A 20,326-nucleotide genomic window follows, 5' to 3' on the forward strand; every position below is an offset into this window, starting at 1 on the left:
GTTACTAGCCAACATAACTAAGAGAGAATGAGAGGGGTGTTAATCCTTCTTGTACTTCATTAACAGAGCTGTTAATAAAGGCCTTATTTAAAGCTAATTAAAGTCAGTATAAAGACACTCATTGTTTTCAACAACCTTCGGATCAGGCTTAAAATCTATTTAGATATAGGTGTACGACCAAAATGAAGGTTATGAAATTATGGAGTTATCACTGATGACATAATTTGAAAGTAATGGAATTTCATCTGTAACCAAGGGCCTAATTTGGCATGCAAATCCTTATTAGCAGTGATGACAGATACAAAGAGAACACAGCTTGAGTCTGACAGCTCAAGTTGTGATTGCAGGAGTGAAATTAGAAATAAATATAATGACATTGTAAATATGCACACTTGATATCATTGAGAGGTATCAAACATAGAACTCATGAGGCAGTGACTTTTTAGAGCAGGGATATATTCAAAGTTCCTTACCATCTCAGAATATTTCTTCTCCTAAGCCAAAAAAAATTTCATTCAGACAAATAGTAACCATATTTGGAGTAAAAACAGAATATTATATTAAATAGTCTTATTTGTGCATGGATAAAATTTTAAGCTTCTGAGAAGTTTGAATATAAGCAGCGTTGATGAGGAACTAATGGAAAGTATATGGGTGAACCATGCATGCGACACATTCGTACTGACTCCCACAAAATGATATTTGTTATATATGTCTGCAACTTATCAAAATATTTTTTATCACCATCTATGTAGTCAGTATTTTAAAATATGTTTATGGAACCACCTCACAGAAATAAAAATATTTATGGATGCTATAATATATAGAAAGATGCAAAAAGCAGCATTATAAAATCGTAATCAGGTTATTTGTTAAAATACAACAATGATGGCAAAAACTCCATTTTGTGAAGGGGCCACAGATAAAGACAGTTAAGTTGGAAGAAAGCAAATAATAAGAGTGAAAATATAATAGAAGAAGAGAGAAAACAGTCTACTTTTTCTCCATTGTTGATAAATATATTATGAATAGTAAATCTAATCAGTGAATATAGGCTGAAAAATCCTAGTTTACTATGAGTTCTAGTCAGGACTTGTGAAGGTAATTGAAATTTGCCAGAGAACGAACTTTCTCAACAGCTTCCAAATGGTGGTTTAGACATTTCATGTTGTTACATTTTTCAAAAAGTTTATAGTTGCTACCAAGCTTTGTAGGCTTCAGGACTTAATAATCAGCATGCTCAAAGAATTCTTGATGTGAGAATGTGACTGTATGTACTTCTTACTCTGTTAAGTAAAGAAAAAAATTAAAGATGACATATTGTGAAAATATTGTCTTCCAGGCTGACAGCACTCTGCTGAAGGCTTCCACAGGGAAACCCAAAGGAATGGAACTTCATGTTATGGGTCCATTTAGGAAGCAGCTGTGTATAAGTCTTATTACCCAGTTCATTCTGAATTCATAGGTCAACGCTCACACCCAGTTTTCCAAAACAAAACAGTCTTCATAGTCCTTGATTGATACACTTATTCTAGAGTACATCTTCAGCCTCCTTTGCAAGAAAGGAGAGAGATCCTTTGCAAAATGCTTACACGAGACTATCAAACAAAGGAGACCGAGAGACTGAGAGATTGAGAACCAGTTTTCTCATCCCTCATGGATAAGAAATCTGTGTTTATTTTGTGCTAGAATGAGCACAGAATAGGCAAACACAATCATAGAATCATAGAATCATAGAATCATTGAGGTTGGAAGAGACCTCTAAGATCATCGAGTCCAACCGTCAACCCAACACCACCAGGCCCACTAAACCATGTCCCTAAGCGCCTCATCTACACGTCTTTTAAATACCTCCAGGGATGGGGACTCCACCACTTCCCTGGGCAGCCTGTTCCAATGTTTCACCACTCTTTCAGTAAAGAAATTTTTCCTTACATCCAATCTAAACCTCCCCTGCCGCAACTTGAGGCCATTTCCTCTCGTCCTATCGCTTGTTACTTCGGAGAAAAGACCAACACCCACCTCGCTACAACTTCCTTTCAGGTAGTTGTAGAGAGCGATGAGGTCTCCCCTCAGCCTCCTTTTCTCCAGGCTGAACAGTCCCAGTTCCCTCAGCCGCTCCTCATAAGACTTGTGCTCCAGACCCCTCACCAGCCTCGTTGCCCTTCTCTGGACACGCTCCAGCACCTCAACGTCCTTCTTGTAGTGAGGGGCCCAAAACTGAACACAGTATTCGAGGTGCGGCCTCACCAGTGCCGAGTACAGGGGCACGATCACTTCCCTACTCCTACTGGCCACACTATTTCTGATACAGGCCAGGATGCCATTGGCCTTCTTGGCCGCCTGGGCACACTGCCGGCTCATGTTCAGCCGGCTGTCGACCAGCACCCCCAGGTCCTTTTCCGCCAGGCAGCTTTCCAGCCACTCTTCCCCAAGCCTGTAGCGCTGCATGGGGTTGTTGTGGCCGAAGTGCAGGACCCGGCACTTGGCCTTGTTGAACCTCATACAGTTGGCCTGGGCCCATCGATCCAGCCTGTCCAGGTCCCTCTGCAGAGCCTTCCTACCCTCGAGCAGATCAACACTCCCACCCAACTTGGTGTCGTCTGCAAACTTACTGAGGGTGCACTCAATCCCCTCATCCAGATCATCAATAAAGATATTAAACAAGACCGGCCCCAGTACTGAGCCCTGGGGAACACCGCTTGTGACCGGCCGCCAACTGGATGTAACTCCATTCACCACAACTCTCTGGGCCCGGCCGTCCAGCCAGTTTTTGACCCAGCGCAGAGTCCACCTGTCTAAGCCGTGAGCCGCCAGCTTCTCTAGGAGAATGCTGTGGGAGACAGTGTCAAAGGCCTTGCTGAAGTCCAGGTAGACCACATCCACAGCCTTTCCCTCATCCACTAGGCGGGTCACCTGGTCATAGAAGGAGATCAGGTTGGTCAAGCAGGACCTGCCTCTCATGAACCCGTGCTGGCTAGGCCGGATCCCCTGGTTGTCCCGCTCATGCCTTGTGAGCGCCCTCAAGATGAGCCGCTCCATAATCTTCCCCGGCACCGAGGTCAGGCTGACAGGCCTGTAGTTCCCCGGATCCTCCTTCCGGCCCTTCTTGTGGATGGGCGTCACATTGGCAAGCCTCCAGTCTTCCGGAACCTCCCCCGTTAACCAGGACTGCTGATAAATGATGGAGAGCGGCTTGGCGAGCACCTCCGCCAGCTCCCTCAGCACTCTCGGGTGGATCCCATCCGGCCCCATAGACTTGTGAGTGTCCAGGTGGCATAGCAGGTCATTGACTGCTTCCTCCTGGATTACGGGGGGTTCATCCTGCTCGCCGTCCCCGTCTTCCAGCTCGGGGGGCCGAGTACCCTGAGGATAACTGGTCTGCCTGTTAAAGACTGAGGCAAAGAAGGCATTGAGTACCTCAGCCTTTTCCTCATCCTCAGTGACAATGTTCCCCCTTGCATCCAATAAAGGATGGAGATTCTCCTTGGCTCAACAATCTTGCCTAATGGAATGATATGATGTTTTAATTCAATTATTTGAATGAATAAACAGCATGAGTTTGACTGAATCAGTTTAAGGAATTACACAGAGGCCAATGTGGTTGCCAGCAGGGGTGAAAAATTCATGTATCACCTACACACAGCTTGAATCCTGTATTTCTCAATTAGATATTACAAACAACCTACTCTACTCTATCACAGAAGAATAGCTCTTGAATAAGAAAAAAACCATAGCAAAGCTTTCAAAACGTGCAGTTAATTAAAATTTAGGCACTCAGCAACAACTGTCAAACATCTGATAAATATGACAGTTTGATTAGTCTTTATTTGTTCTGTGTCTTCCATAGACAATTTCAAGAAAATGTTTAATAGGTTTAAGATTTAAATATGTTTTTAAGAGAAAAAAAATGTTTTAGCATAATAGATTAATGAAACACCTGCCTTTTAAGAAAATGGCATTTTTATATTCAGTAGACACACTCCTAAAACACAATTGATTAGAAAGAACTGTAAATATTTAACTGCTGTTAATTGTGTATAGAGTACTTAAGAGATAGCAACAGAAGAGCAAACAGAAACATCCAATTGCAACTGTAATATAAAATTGCTTTTATCCTACAATACACACATCTGTGTGGCAATTTAATATGTTGATGTTAGGGCAAGACTTTCCAGAAGTGCTCAGTTTTGGCCTAATCAAGTATTTACAACAATGATAGAAATCATTACCTTTAAGATAACTTTGGTTAGAAGGAAACATGAGAGACAACTAAACTGTTTTTGAAAAGTTATGTTCCAAAAATTAACACAAAATTATTAACATCAAATTTCTTATTGGAATGCATGCATTTAATTCCATTCATAATTATATAAGAACAACCCTATTATTACAGTAAACTGATTTAGTTCCTCCATTTCTACACCTTAATTGATGTACCTCTGCTGAACTTTTTTGTTCTATTAACTTTAGGTTTCATTGTAACCAATATTTGATGTTTCATTTTACTTATTTTATCAGTATAACCTTTTCAGATGGCTAATTGTTTTTTAAAGTTTTATCATCATACTAATTTGTTCACAGAAAAGCTTTGATTGTCATGATAAGAGCTTAAAATCATATAATTTTTAAGAATAATATAAATAAATATAAACATGGAAGCAAATAACATTCAAAATTAGCATTCTCTGCTTTGATTCTTCTCACCTCACACTTTGTTTATCAGCTTTGCTCTAATAGTCCATCAAGTTTTAAAAGAAAAAAAAAAGATTAAGAGATTAAGAATATTTATTGGACTGATAGTGTTCATATCATTCATACAGTGATGAATACCTTGAAATGAGCTGATGTTAATATTTTAATAAAAATATTTAGTTCTTGATCTAAAAAAGGGCTGAAATATTATTAAAGCTATTAGATAGCTTTATTGTAACTACAGTCAGCTATATAACAATAACTAGAAGTTATACTGGAAAAAACTTTAGAAAAGAAAATTGTTCATAATTTTTAGTAGTGGAGTTTTACAAGAACTAGTTTCAGATACAACAACAAAAAAAAGAGACGCTCTTGCTTTATTATGTCTTTGCTATCCTAGGAATCACATCATTTTTTTCAAAAAATAACCATAAATAATCCGTGAAGCAACGTTTTCAGTCTCTTCAGCTGACAATTGTGCAGCTCGTGTGTGATCACAGTCATTCATCAGAAACAAATCCATCCATGTTTCTGTTCCTCCAACTGGGTAAAGAATGGCTTAAGTGATTTCGCTTCAGAGTTTATTCATGAAGATTTCCCATATCAGTACTTAAACAGTCACACTTAATATTTCATAGTAAGAAATTTTATAGCCAGGTGTGAGCTGGGGGGCCCATGTGCACATCACCGTTCATTAACATAGCACTGAAAGAAGCAATTTCATAACTTGCCTCAGCTCTTAGTTTCTTTTCACATTCCTCTTTTGGCTCCTAACACATTCTGCCTTTGCTTCTTTCTCCAATACTACTTCAGGTTGTTGAGTCCTACACCAGTATCCTGTTCTAATTGTTGTGCCTGATGATGAAACCTAATGATTTGAACATCCTGCCAAAGAACAGAGTCTTACCTCATCCTACCAAACAAGCTTCAGAGATGTCATATATTTAATAAAGACTCGGGTTACTTCATTTCTAGGCCCAGCTGACAGAAATCCAGAAACCTTATCCCATGTTCCAATTTAGAACAGCTACTTCCATGTTTGTACAAGCTCTTAGTGCTGGCCTTGCTAGTTTCACATAGACTGCTGGTACTTTGAAATTGTCTCAGTAAATGCTGTTTGTTTCTGGTACAACCTTTTGCTTGAGTTTTGTTTATACTTTATGTTTAAATTTTAAATTATTTTATTGCCTTCTACATTATAACTGATGCTCACTCAAGTGAAAGGTCAGACAGATGTGGAGCCTTTTTTTAGTATTTCTATCCCACTCCAGCTCACTGTGTCCTTTAGACCTTAAGGCCTATGTTGATGGACACAGTTTAATTGTCATCCCCGCAAGAATATTGATAGCAACAGAAATTTATTTCTACGGGACTTTCCTGTGTTTTCTTTGCAGCAGTTAACCAGCCCTTAAGAGTCTCAAATTGCTTGTGAACTCATCTCTTCATTGAAACATAAAACTGTCATAGACCACTTGATCTACACCTTATTCTCACACCAAATAGGCTTATGTCACCCTTACACTTCATGATTTTAGTATTTTATGATTGAAAGTTTTACTCAGAAACTTAACAATTTCTGAGATGGAAGACACTATAAGTGAGCCCTGACTCCCCCCATTTCCTACAAGAAGATGATCTTCTTTAAGGGAAAATCTGTATTATCTTGGAATGCTGTATATTGGTTATCAAACAACCCAGAAACCTAGGAAATGTATGGTTCTCTTTTTGGCACTTATCCAAAAGCTCTACATGTCCTTTTGGATAAGGGACTTAAAAAGTTTAGCTTTGACTTTTCCCCTTCCCTGCCTCAGTGTTTCAGCAGAAATGACACTAGTTCAGTCAATTCTTAGAGCAAAAGAGTCTAAAACTCCAGAAAAAATATAAAATGTCAACTGTATCATCTTATAAAAAGAATATTCTTTACTGAATATGAAATATTCAGGTTACTGTAATGTCTTTGACAAGAAGGAGAGAACAAAACATATCTTTGCAAATTAGACTTTGGGTGCAAGTGTACAGTTTAGTAAAATTAGTCAGATGATAAATAGAAAACCGCTTTCCAGAGCAGACACAAATAATCTGACCATTCTTTACACTTTTTGGCCTATTTACTGTGTCCTAGACATTTTTCTGGGACAGTTTTGTGTGATATCAGGATTTATCTGATTGTTTTCTAGTATAGTTGGGTGAAATCCATAGTTTCTCAGAGAACACAGATCATATTAAACAACATGTAACAACATTCTGGAGAGCTTGTGTTATCACCATCTGTATACCAAATTAGAAAAATTCCACTTCTTATCTGCAATAGAATTTCTGTGTCACAGCATTTTTCTGGAAAGTTGAAAATAGACTCGAAGAAGAGAGGACTGTATCTACAGTCTTTTGGAAACCTCAGCACTTTCTCCTGTTGTCCAACTTAACTGCTGCTTCACTAAAGATTTCTGTCAAGTAAGCTCTCTCATATTTGTTAGAGCAATATGATTCATACTCAGCATCAAATCCACCCAAACTAGCAAACACATCTGGAAAAGGCAAAGCCTAAGCATACTGGCCCTGTATGAATCTCCAAACTTTAAAATGAGAAAAGGCCTGGCTTGCTGTCGGTCACCTACTAATACCTCATATATCTAATAAGCTCCTCAGCATCTCAGACCTTCACAGTTTCTGCTCTGATTAACCCAGTTATCTGTTGCCTTGCTCTATTAGCCTTTCATATGTCTTTCAAATTCCTTAATACAAAAGGAAATTGTAGGTGGCTAAGGAATAAGACAAGGGTGACCCTGAGGTGTTTCACTAACTTAATGATCTGTGACTAGATGTCCTAGATCAATAGTGAGGTGGTATTGACAACTTTCTTAAAATGAATCCTCTTTTTATCCTTCATCACTTTTTAGTTTTTTACTTAATTTGAGTCACCTTCTTATTCTGTCCAGGTATCAGGTCATTCTGATAGTAAAAGATATGCTGCCAGAAAAGTAAAAGATATGTAGCTGGATAACATCTGCATATCACAGTGCTCTTACAATTTAAATAAAGTGCATGATGCAGTCATAAACAAAAATAAAAGTTTAGAAAGAATGAATGGAAACAGTTTAATGATAAGCACTTACTGACTTTTATATATATTTTATTATTTTTCTATGTATACATACATTATAATTTTATAACTTATATTACAGAATTTTGCTGTTGTTTGAAATATGTCCAAAAAAACTTCAAGTTGAAGGAAAAAAAGCATTTTTTGGAGCTCAATGCCCTTTTTTCTGTTTTCTATTTCTGGTGGTAGGCATCTGCTTACATTACTATTTGCTGGTTTTATGCAAAAAAAAGTAAAGTAGGCAAATTGCTTTCACTTATAAAGACCTTCTAAAAGGGAGAGAGTAGCTGATTTTAAAAAGTTCTGGCTATAAACTGAACAGTAAAATCATGAATTAAAAAAGCTGCAATAAAAAATTTTGTGTGTACCACTCCCAAAAGAGGTGACTCAATTTCACGTTGTTCCTGAAAGAATGCTGGATTTTTAGACATCAATAAATAAAATATTGGAACTTTATTCGAAATTATAAGAATCCCTTTATTTTAAACATTTCAGCATGTTTTGGGGTTTTTTAGTAAAAAGTTAAATTATACAAGTGTTCTTCAAATTTTAGTTCATTTTTGAATTGTTATTTTCTCCTGGGAAAAGTTTTGAAAGGATATATATACATTATCCCCAAGCAATTCTGAACTACATCAGGTTCTAATGCATTAAATGCATCAGAACCCCTCATGCTGTAACATACATAACTGCACAGTATAAAGCTCATGGAAACAGTTTTTAGTTAAAATAAAGGTCAGTCTAAACATTGTTGTTTTTATCCTGACCAATTAAATACCTTAAAGGATTAGTTGATGAAGTGTTATCACTGATAAGTATCCAAAGTAGTTAATTATCACAAAAAGTTATTGTCCTGGTTTCGGCAGGGATAGCGTTAATTTCCTTTCTAGTAGCTGGTACAGTGTTTTGGATTTAGGATGAGAACAAAGTTGATAACGCACCCATGTTTTAGTTGTTGCTAGGTAATGCTTACACCAGCCAAGGACCTTTCAGTTTTCCATGCTCTACCGACTGAGAAGGCTGGAGGTGCACAAGAAGCTGGGAGGGGGCACAGCCAAACTGGCCAAAGGGACATTCCATACCATGTGACGTCATGCTCAGTACATAAACTGGGGAAAGCTGGCGGGGGGGGCCGCTGCTCGGGGACTGGCTGGGCATCGGTTGGTGGGTGGTGAGCAATTGTACTGTGCATCGCTTGCTTTGTGTATTATTATTATTATCATATTATTATTATCATTTTATTTCAATTATTAAACTGTTTTTATCTCAACCCACGAGTTTCTTCTCACTTGTGCTCTTCCAATTCTCTCCCCCATCCCACCGGGTGGGGGGGAGTGAGCGAGCGGCTGCGTGGTGCTTAGTTGCCAACTGAGATTAAACCACGACAGTTATATTTAAACTTTCAGTGTAACATAACTAAAAAAGTATAAGCTTGACGTTCAGAAAAATATACAGTAGGGTAAATCTTCCATTTAGGTGATTTTCCCATCTAGCTTAATTGGGGCCCAGCTAGTAACCTGTTATTTATTTTATTCTCTGTGTCTTCTTATAGAAATGCTTATCTAGTACATGAGATACTGAACAATTAATTATAACTATGTACAAAAATTCCTCCACGCACAAAGGAACACAGAAGGGACTCTGAACCAGCAAAGCAAGCTACAGCCTGTTTCTTCCCATCACACCCATTGGGGGTGCTGGTTGACAGCTGGCTGAACATGAACCAGCAGTGTGCCCAGGCGGCCAAGAAGGCCAATGGCATCCTGGCCTGTATCAGAACTAGTGTGGCCAGCAGGAGTAGGGAAGTGATCGTGCCCCTGTACTCGGCCCTGGTGAGGCCGCACCTCGAATACTGTGTTCAGTTTTGGGCCCCTCACTACAAGAAGGACGCTGAGGTGCTGGAGCATGTCCAGAGAAGGGCAACGAGGCTGGTGAGGGGTCTGGAGAACAAGTCTTATGAGGAGGGGCTGAGGGAACTGGGGTTGTTTAGCCTGGAGAAAAGGAGGCTGAGGGGAGACCTCATCACTCTCTACAACTACCTGAAAGGAGGTTGTAGTGAGGTGGGTGTCGGTCTCTTCTCCCAAGTAACTAGCGATAGGACTAGAGGAAATGGCCTCAAGTTGTGCCAGGGGAGGTTTAGATTGGACATGAGGAAAAATGTCTTTCCTGAAAGAGTGGTGAAACATTGGAAGAGGCTGCCCAGGGAAGTGGTTGAGTCCCCATCCCTGGAGGTATTTGAAAGACGTGTAGATGAGGCGCTTAGGGACATGGTTTAGTGGGCATGGTGGTGTTGGGTTGACGGTTGGACTCAATGATCTTACAGGTCTTTTCCAACCTTAATGGTCCTATGATTCTATGATTCTATCTCTAACTCCTTTCCTTATTCATTGATGATAATCAAATCTTGTAGTATTCTCTGAAGGCCATCAAATTAAAGAAAATAATAGTAAATAGCAGATTTCATTGATGTAGCTCCAATCGTCTTCCACTAACTTATATAATGAATATACAAATTCAGATGGTCAAATTCTGATTTGTTAAGCTGCTCAGAATCAACATAGATAGTTACTTTAAAGTTAAACCTCGGAAACTGAATACAGAATCATACATGTGAATTGGTCAGGTTAGGTTTTAAAGATTGGCTTAAAAAATATTTATCCATTCATTTTATGCAACAGTTCAGATTTTAGTAGGCCATAATCTTTCATGCTTATGATTGTACTGATGCTACAGACTGTTTCATTTCTAATATATCATAGGTCTTATTCCATCAAAAAAGGGGAGCGGAGGGGAGGGGGAATGAAAAGGGAAAGGGAAAGAGGGAAGTGTTGCCCTAAATACAGAATTAAAAAAACACATAGGTAATAGCAGAATAACTATAGTGATAACTTGTGATTTCAGAGTGCTTCAGACATTAAAAGGTTTTGCATGAGTAATTGAATTTACCAAACATGCAGCTCCTTTTAAAAATTCCCTTTCCTTTCCACAAGTCTTATGTAGTTTATAGGACTAAATAAAATGTATTTTTCTACATTAAGTGTGAAGAAAGGTCTTTATGAGATTAAGATGGAAACACTCAGCTCTGATGATTGCTTTTAGAATACAAGCCAAATAAAATCTAGGCTCAAAAAATCCTTAATGGTCTCCAAATGTCAACACAACAGCTTTCTACAACCCAACCATGGTTTTAAAAAGAAGCAAATGATCATTTGATTATTCTTATAATGAAAAAAAATCAGAGTAAACAACCAAAAAAGCATGGGATTTTTCATATAAGTAACATGATTGTAATTGCAGTTAGTTAGAACACATTGCACTGTATTGTTTCCAGCGGTTTTTACATGAACTTGTCCGAGTTCTATTCTCATCACAGGTCACAGTACAAAAAAGATTAGGAAAAAATGTTCAAGAGTTTAACAATCTTGAAGAGGAGGAGAGAGAGTTTGAAGTTTAGGTTGTTGTCATTTTCCTTAGGAAATGTATTCCTTTGCACCGATTTTTTTTTTCTTCTAACAATTGCACAGATGAAAAAGTGATTGTAGAGCTGGGGGTGGGGGAGGGGGGGAGGATCAGTTTGAATTTCATGTTACTATGTACATTTTATGGGTTCAGAACACCAGCAATCTGCTATGAGACTTGCTAGAAGGAATTATTTGTGTAATCGGATGTAGCCAGACATTATATATGCTCAAGAACATATGTCTGCATATATGAAAATCCTTCTGAAAAAGCTGGCATTTACTTACTGTGAAGCACATTCTTCATTAGCAATTCTATCTTCTGTATGGATGGCTCACCAAACTCATGTTGATGCAACTTCATGTCACAATCTAGAACTAAAGAAACATTTTAAAAATGTTATGCAGAATCATAAAAACACTTCAAAATATATGTTACTCCATATGCCATGACTACTATGAGTATAAATATACTTAATGTATCTTTATGGTATTTTAAAAAGTCATATTTTAAAGTTAAATGTTAGTCCTTTTCTGGATAATTATATCCTCAGAAAGCTGGAGATATCTTATTTCCAAAAGTATAAAACATTAATTCTGAACTCAGCAGCCTAGATTTAACTGATTTATAGACACGGCATTTTTGAACTTTCTGATCTGGGTATGTATGCAGTTTGGGAGAAGGAGGAAGTGATTCTCTGGAAAGCAGATCCAACTTCAGAATTGTCTCTAGGGACCTCAGACTGGTCAATGCAGGGGAATTCAGAGTGCTGGAATGGTCCCAAGGCCATGCATGGGTGAGAACAATTTTTTGGGTTACCCTTTACATGGCCTGGTGTCAACTCTACTGACAGAACCTCTGTTCTTCATGCAGTTGTTTTAACTACGTATGGAGTCAATGCCATTCTGTCTGGTCTCTGTGCTAGTAGGGCACACACATCAATATATTTTTTTTCAGTTTTTCTTGTCCTGTAGACAGCTAGACATGTTTCTTACAACATTTTCAATGACTTTTTGCTAGTACAGCTTTAAATGGTTCACTGATTTTTGCCAGCTTATTGTTCCACAGACTACAGAGCAAAAAGTAAGAATTTTTTTTACACTTACATTTCCTTATACTTGAGACCCGTAAACTTTCTTTCTCTAGGTTAATCTCATCACTTGTTTTTCTTACTTCAGCTCTTTAGCACCTTGCCCTGCAGCACTTTGTACAAAGCTTTTCCTTCAGTACATACAGTCTTTACTTCAGCTAAGCTTGTTAATCATCTCTGCTGATATAATAATTGTTTCCCAGGTAGATTCTAACATTTTAGGTTAATTCCTCTGTAAAGAGTGGGGAAAATGGGAGAAACACAGATGATCTTGTCACGCACCTAGCTGGACAGAAAGACTCATGATTAACAAGCATATGATCAGAGGTACATGGCCGATGTGCCTCAGCAATGACTTGCTTCTTCAGGCATGGAGTTAGTTAAAGCAGATTGCATCTCACCCCAAAGCCTGTATAAGAGTCCATTACTAGCAAATACTGGCTGGTAACAAGTCAGCGTGATCACAGGAGCTGCAAAGGGAACCCTGCTGTTGCAGTGGCTTGCTGTGCGAAATCCTGCCAAGAACCAGAAATATTTCTTGTGCTGAAGATGTACCTGGAGGTATCCTTGATCTTTGAACCAGTGACTACATCTCAACCTTAATATATTAAAAATGTGTAAAATATTACTAACAGGATGGTGGAAGATGTTGTCAATAATGACAATCTTCAAGCTGCTATAATGATACTGACTTAACTTTAAGGCATCTTCTCTTCCAGACATACATAATGATCTGATATTCTATTACAAGCCATACACAATTTGTTTGCTGAGCAGATAATCTGGTACTGTTGCAATTTGTTGGAAAAAAAAAAAAAAATTGTAAAAAAATGAATAAGAGAACTATTATCAGTTGTAAAAGATGACTCAGGATGACATTTCTGAGCAAAGCAATGGTATTAATAATGCCCAGCTGTCACATTCCAGCCCCTAGTATTGAATATCAGCTTGGCTATAATCACAAGCATATTCAGAAGGACTGGAAACTAACATCAAATATTGGCTAAGTGTTTAGTTTGGGATGTTCCCTAGTCTCACGAGTTCCTGAGAAGAAATCTAAAGTGCTAAATCTCAGTTGCTTCAACACCACTGTGACATGCAGAAGAAGCTCCTGCCAGGGTGCTGACTCACATAAGGTCCAAGGTATTAGTTTAAGAATCTGATAAGAGGAATATATTCCATATAATTCCCTTCCTGTATTTTTCTTCCTTTCACAGAAGAACTGCATTTATTGAGGCCCCGACCAGATAAGTAGGAGAAACTTATGGAAAGGAAAAGTCTAAAGAAGCAACAAATTGCTGGATGAAGCTTTCTTAATTTTCAGCAAGCAGGAAGGTTGTTTATTGCCTACATCACAGAAAATCTGGATCTTTTTCTTGCTTAATCATACTTTCCTTGTATGATCTTGCATGAGTAACTCAGCTACTGAATGCCTCATCCTCTCCACCTGTTCAAGATACAGAATATTTGTCCACAGATGAGGAATCTAGCAAAGCTAAAATCATTCCCATGTCTTGAAGATTTCTCAATAACTTTGTATACCATTTTTTGTAATGTGTTACTTAAAACTCCAGGTTGGTAATTTCAGTTCCTTCTTTTTTTTCTTTAATTTTAATTAGTCATCATCTGTCTCTTTTCTGCATAACAAAGTATAACTTTATTGTAGAAATCCTGATATCAAATAAAACTTTTATGCAAGACAACAAAGGATATGTTTTTCAATAATTAGTTCTCCCTACACATGTCCTAAAGCCTGGATGGATATTTTTATTTTATTTTAGAAGCTCAGAGTGGTTTTATCACACAGCTACAGGCAGGAATTCAATGTTATTATATTAAGGCTAGCAAAACTTCTGTAAAACTTGATTAATATTCATAAACATATAAGTAGCTGTAAAATTATTTTCTTAATGGCTTGTTAAAATCTACTAGAAAAATAAAAATGGAGAAATAGTTTTCTGAAATGCTTACCTATACAACACTTTACATGAGTTTTCTCCCTTTCCCTTCTCTCCTGATTCTTATAACTGTAAGAGACCCACTTCATCATTGCCCAACAAATCAGAGAGGTAACATTTTTAACCCATTTTGCAATGTTATAAATGAGTACACAAGCCAAAGTAATGAGTTATCTGGTCCCAAGTGATATTTTCTTCAGAAGCAACAAGACTGTAAGATCATTATAAGAAATGCTGATAGAACTAAAACTCATGTAGGAGTCACAGAGACAGAAGCCAATGGGTTACACAGACATACCTAAGAACAGAATGTTGACTGTAAGCTTTAGCAAACAATCCAAGGAAAAGGCTTGAAACTATTGCCCTATGTAATGTGCTTGTTACTGTTAAATTTTTTACTTGTTAAACTCAGTTGCTCTTTTATTGCTTGACTGGGTTTTGTTGATTTTTTTTGTATAGAGCTAATTTCACCTGCTTTTAGTTCACTTGCTTTTCTCAATGCTTACTCCATATTATAAACAACTCTTATTCATTAAACCACAAAGATATTCCCAGCCACACTCCAAATACAGCCATCACTTTGGTGTTATCTAAACATTTTGGGTCTTCTATTTATTTTTATTTTTTTTAATTATTTGGAGGAAATAGGTAGCAGACTTTGCACTTAAGAAATCTCAAAAGCCATTACTTTTTCAATTCTGAGCCATCTATCACAGGGCACCCATTTATTTTCTGAGTGTTCTAGAATAGTTTTTCCTGCACTAAGACTACTTAAAGGAAAGGGGAAAATGGAACATTTGTTTTCTTGGAAACAAGATGTTTAAAATAGATTTAAAGCATTTGGTGTTTCTAGTATACAACGCTAAGTCTCATTATACAGAGAGCTTTTTACCTACCCTGACAGTCTACAGAATATGAACAGTCCAGAAGAATTCTGCACAGGCAGAAATGGCTTTTTGAGAACAAAGGGTAAATATTCAGCTTTGGCCTTTCCAACCAGGATACAATATTTGTATTTGGCCTTGCCCTAACACTTAAGGTGAGGCTGTGATGTAGAGAACTGTACATTTGTTTCCAAGGATATATAAGGCAGTGAATGAATCAGAGAAAACGTTAATGCTGTTTTGTACTTAATCTGGGTCTATACTAAGATATCGGTAGTCCTAGAATTTCTCAGCCTAATTACATCTGATGGTAGTTAAAATTATACTTCCTTGCCTTATCTCTCTTTTTCTCTAGATCATCAATAAAGCAAATGAGAGTGAATTTTTCTAAATATGGGGGGGGTTTTAAAATCTTAGAACAAACTCTTCACTGCTTGTATAAGGACTACTTATTTGCCAGTGTACTACAGTGTACTACAAATATTATGCAAAATATAAAAATGAAAACAATTCTTCAAGAAGTGGATCACCTTTAAGAATGGGACCACAACCACATTACCTCAAATTAACTCATTCCCTTTTTCTCTAGATTATCTAGAAAAAGTTTGTACATAAACAGCATTGGCCAGGCTACTGACTACTCAAAACAGAATTTTTTCAATAGACTAGCTTTTAAAATTGTGATGGTTAAAATCACTGGTAGAAAAATGTTAGAAAATACTGATTGAAAAGTTGTGATTTATATGAGAAAAGTTTTTTTTTTCTATTTTTACATGATTAAACTGGACTGTTTTTTCTTTCCATTTCTTTTGTTTGGGTTTAGTTAGGTTTTTGGTTTGGTTTGTTTTTTGCTAAAGATTTTTTTTTTCTATAAATGTCACTGAAAATAACAATAAAAAATAACATTAACTTATATATCCTTACGACTCTTTATCCCTGTTTTGTGGAGGTGTTTTGTTTGTTTATTTTAGCTTGACTATTTCATTTTCTCCTTTTTACTTCAACTCTTTTTTTTGGTCATTATTTGGGTTTGCTTTTGCTATCTACTTAGTTTCTCCTAACGTGACTGTTAGCATGTTTTTTGGGTGTGTTATGGAGCAGCAAGAGCAGGGCTGATCCACAAAGAAGGATGAGCCACAAGCCAAAGGTAACCACAGCGCAGGCACTGCTCTTACTAGGAGGGTACTCCCTTATTTATAGGGTCTGACTACAGCACACAGAGCAGGGTGCTGATAAGATCAATCAACAGACCCAGTTTATCTGAGCTCTTAGATAGTTTTTAGTAAATAAAAAATTATTCACGTGCTAATAGTACTCCATTAAGTAATCCTTTATAGTATGGTTCATCATTAAGTGCTAACTGACCCTCCTGCAGTTCATGTGCACGACTAGGAACATAACAGTATGTTTCAGCACCAGGAAACACATCACCTGATACACACAAACAAGTACAAAAATATTAGGGTAAGGCTTTATTCCAGTAGCCTTCCCACCTAGATTAGGTTGTAGTGCTCAGACTCCAGGTGCCACCTTATTCAATATATATTGAAATTACAATAGAGTATTGGATCGACCTGTATCTTCCCACAATACACGCTTATTTATTTGTATATATGCTTTCCTGATGCACTTGAGAAATATAGTTCCTACTAGTTGCCATGGTTGCTGCCTGCAATCTTAATAAACTTCTTGAAGTGTTTTGAAGAGTGCACAGAAATACCACCCTAGGCAGGCTGCCAGCTGGAAGAATGTTATAAAATACTGCACATGCTCACAGGGGTTTCCCACAATATCTCTCCAGCTGGCAGCCTGCCCTGCTAGACAGGAGCTTCTAGGAGGGCAATGCTGTACCTGTTGCTGGCAGATTTGATCTCACAGTAGGGGTGGGAGTGTCCCAGGAAGAGCTTTTAACAATTTCTTCAAGCCTAGACATTTACGTGGTTTTACTTCCCCTACAACATCTTTGTGCTTGATAGAAATCTGCCTGGTTTAAAAATAACAATAACATATGAACTGAAATTTTCCCCAGTTTATAGAAATCTTCACAGAATATTAAAATTTCTAACGATTGTCACACTAGATTTGGGAACTGTAAAACTTATATTGTTAGAATAAATAGAGTAATATTGTGCCTCAACAGTGATCTGTAATACAGATGTCAAATAATTCCCTTGGATTTCATTGGTTGACTAAATTAATATTGATTGTACAGTGGTTTAGCATGAGCAAGAGTTGCAGCTTCCTAAGTAGTTTAGGACCATAACTTTGACAGGAAAAACAAAAACAAAAAGGATTTGTGTTTTACAAGTCTCCCAAATTCCTTTTAAAAATCTCATTGAAAGATCTGAAAAAGACTTCTTTTTTGTTTGCTTTTCAAAACAGTCTTAGGGTTTCTGACTGCCCTTAGGAGGACCATAACAGAGATATCTTGGGATAGTTTTTCATGAATGTAGATCCTGCTCCCTAAATAGTTTAACACGTCACTTTATTGAATGAAGATTTAGCAACTAATAAATAAATTAAAAAGCAAAAGTTGACCTGAGAAATAATCTTTTAAAATATAAATCAGAACCAACAGCTGTAATTCAGATCATTGCAAGCCTTTCCATCTGTATTTGCTGACAGAGCTAAAATCTTAATAGAGGAGAAACACAAGGGATAAGAACAAAGCATAACTGCCAAACTATGCACTTTCAAACATAATGATATTTAGTCATTGGTAACTGGAACCATTTTTTTATTCTGCAGGATGCCGTTGAGAAGACAAATTGAAGATGATAGACTATGTTGAAATTTCATATGAAATCAGGAAGACTTGAATTCTTCTTTTGGCCAGATGTAAATTCACATAAAATGTTCATGATGTCATTTTCTTCAGCCCTTGTAGGTATAGCACAGGTGTTGGTAGTAGAATTTCTGATCTGATATGGATGGCCAGATTGAGCTATGAGTCAGTCCACTGCATACGAAACAAATATAGAATCATAGAATCATAAAATAGTTTGGGTTGGAAGGGACCTCTAAAGGTCATCTAGTCCAACCTCCCCTGCCGTGGGAAGGGACATCTTCAACTAGATCAGGTTGCTCAGAGTCCAGTCCAACCTGACCTTGAATGTTTCCAGGGATGGGGCATCCACCACCTCTCTGGGCAACCTGTGCCAGTGTTTCGCCACCCTCAGCATAAAAAATTTCTTCCTTCTATCTAGTCTAAATCTACCCCCCTTTAGTTTAAAGCCATTCCCCCCTGTCCTGTTTCAACAGGCCCCACTAAAATGTTTGCCCCCATCTTTTTTATAAGCCCCCTTTAAGTACTGATAGGCTATATCCAGGATATACCCAATCTGGAGGACAGTATTTTGTGCCAAGTGGCAGAGAGCAAGAGCAGGTGTCCAAAACATTGTAAAAATTAGTTCCTCAGGCAAATCATTGGAGTTTAGAAGTAAGCAGGCCCTGATTCTGGCAGTCATACTTACCAGATGATGACACTAAAAGAACTATCAAGAACATGGGCTGGGTTTCAGTGGGCACTTTTTCAGGGCAAGACATTAATTTCATAATGCCTCAACAAATCAAATGTGAAAGATGCACAGAACTGTCCTTTTAAAATATTGATTTATGGCAGCAGTTGTCAGGGAGCAGCAAGAGTGGGCTGCGCCATAAAGACTGCGAGCCAGGAGGTGGGGGCAAATCAGGGCAGGCAGAGACAGCATCCTCACCAACACGAGGCATAGTCCCACAGTACCCAAGCAAGAAGAGTAGAGCAGGTCCAGTGACAGTAACCAGGTTCAGCCAAAAGTCAGGTTCATCAGACAAGTCCATAGCAATGTCTAAGATCAACCAGGAAGTCAAGTCAGCAGATCAGGAAGGCATGTAGCCAGGCACATGTATGCCTACAGCACGGGTCACACAAAGACCAAGACCAAGGGTGTCAGCTTAAATGTAGTTCCCACATTCAGTGGGGAAGGCCTGACGAAGCCTCTCAAAGCTGTTTTTCCACCCAGATCTTTCCTCATCAGCCTGATCCAACGTTACAGAGATGCATAATATCAGATCTGGTCTTGAGCACAAGCAGCTAATCCCCTAGGTGAGGAAGAAAAACATTGCAGATCCTGCCAGTGCACTCAGGGCCCTGAGTGCTGTAAAAAACTACCAGAATGAAATGTAAGATTTTGTTAGATCGGAAGTTCTGGAATCAAGTGTCCATGCAAGTATAAGCACAGGGTGGTCTTCTACAGGAACAGAAAAAGTTTCAGGCAAATAACGGGGGGGGGGGGGGGGGGGGGGGGGGGGGGGGGGAATCAGTGATGGTTTTGTATCAAATGCCATTATTTTGGTTTTTGAATTGGCAGTTGCATAAGAGAGTTCCACAGTGTTAGCAAACCAATAATGGGCTTTACTAGAGTTTCACTATTAGACTTGCACTATTTATCATACTGTAAGCAGAAGTCAGACATGTGTCTTGGCGAAAGGGCTCTTAGTTTCATTTCTTTTCAAATGAACTGTGCTGATAAGACCTTTATCCCAAGTACTGTAGCCACAAAGAAAAACAGCACGTTCTATGAACAGAAGTCTCCAATTTTTTTTAAAACCTGCAAAAGGAGAAAATTTCCAATACCTTCTAATACTATACAAAACTCTATGAGATAATTGATGCCATGGCACAGAGATCAACAGATCTCGCTCTTCCTTATCGTCTGATGAATACATAAACTAAAATGTTCATATACTCAAGAAAAAATGTAGGCTGACAAAATTTGGGGCAGGAGGGGAAGTTCCAACCTTTCACTTCCTAGTGTGTAGGGTCCTTCAGAAAGCTCTATCTAACCAGATGAAAAAAATCTACCAGCTCTCAGTGTTACACAGTTACAAGAATTTCACTTTAGCTTGAAGAAAGCCTGTCTCTTCAGTATCAAGAAATTTCAATTTTTCTCCTGGAAAATGGCCAGGAATAGCTTTCCACCTGAAGGGAAAAAATCATTGATGCCACATTACTTGAATCTTCTAAATTTTATCATGTGATCCAAATCAGTAGCAGTAAATTATTAGATAAAAATGTGAGAAAGTCTGAAAATATACAGCCTTTGAATAAGACAGAATTTCACCTTAGCCTCTTGGGCCTTGTGCTTGAGTGTGACTTGAT

This window comes from Aptenodytes patagonicus, chromosome 4 (genome assembly GCF_965638725.1).
Source record: "Aptenodytes patagonicus chromosome 4, bAptPat1.pri.cur, whole genome shotgun sequence".
In the NCBI taxonomy this organism is placed as follows: domain Eukaryota; kingdom Metazoa; phylum Chordata; class Aves; order Sphenisciformes; family Spheniscidae; genus Aptenodytes; species Aptenodytes patagonicus.